This window comes from Pundamilia nyererei, unplaced genomic scaffold (assembly GCF_000239375.1).
Source record: "Pundamilia nyererei isolate P.nyererei 1_Seehausen unplaced genomic scaffold, PunNye1.0 scaffold00046, whole genome shotgun sequence".
In the NCBI taxonomy this organism is placed as follows: domain Eukaryota; kingdom Metazoa; phylum Chordata; class Actinopteri; order Cichliformes; family Cichlidae; genus Pundamilia; species Pundamilia nyererei.
This window is the reverse complement of record NW_005187447.1, coordinates 1,322,968-1,324,152: the sequence shown is the minus strand read 5'-3', so window position 1 is coordinate 1,324,152 and position 1,185 is coordinate 1,322,968.

Here is a 1,185-nt window from a genome sequence, read left to right as displayed (position 1 = left end):
GCAGCTGCATGGCACACACTGGCCCCTGTTCGGTCCGGCCCACTCTCTGTAGAAGCCAGAGCTGCACTTCTGTAATGACACAGCGAGATGAACAGTCGACTATGGGGCGATTAACATAATGGAAAACTCCAGGGGTGCTTGACCTACTTTAAAGTAATGCATTACCACAAATCAATCATTATACAAGGTGTAAATGCAGTTCCTGCTGTAGTATTTGCTGTAAAGTGCACTGTAAGAAAAAGTCCTAATATAAAAGTATTTTACAGTTTTGTTCTGTTCTTTTAGAATATCATTAAATTTACATAAATAGTTTTGTAAATGTATTTGTCTGTACATGTGCATATTTAGATTGTTAAAATACATTCACAAATGCATCATGATTGCACAAATATTTGTCCGTTATGTGAAGGATTGAACTGTTAAATTCAAATGTAATGCTATGGAAAAATATATAACATGATTCCTATAAACTTTGTTTACATCAAATAATTATTACTATTATTGCTGTTTAGGGTGCTCGTGGCTCAAGCGTTGGCAGTTTGCCTTGTAATCAGAAGGTTGCCGGTTCGAGCCCCGGCTCGGACACTCTCGGTCGTGTGTCCTTGGTCAAGACACTTCGCCTACTGGTGATGGCCGATGGTGCGATATGGCAGCCTCGCCTCTGTCAGTCTGTCCCAGGGCATGCAATCCATTATTCTTTAAACCAACTGTTAACTGTATATTTCTGTACATTTAAGTATTATTATTCATATTGCCACATTCATTGACCTTGTTTATAGGTAATTTCATTGTTTGATCACATTAAAGTGTTCCTAATTTAATGTTTAAAAGCACATGAAAAAGGCAAAATCCCATGTAAAATTAGGGCAACAAACTGTATTGTCATTACTGAAAATAACCATATTTTTATGGGAAAGTTATTTTCTGTAATTTCATGGTATTATTTTGGCGTCCCAGCTGCCCGAATATTACTGTTTTTCTAGGATTTTTTTTTTTAACAGTGTGGTGTGCGACACAGAGATACATATTGAAGAGCATGTGCATGTTGGAAATGAGTCTGCTCAAGGTTGTTATATATCCAAGTAAAGGTCTGGTGAGCTTAGGATATCTGGCACGTAACAAAACTCATGTCTGATAGTGACTGCACAAGAGTTAATAGTAGCTTTATATGCTCAGATCACAAAA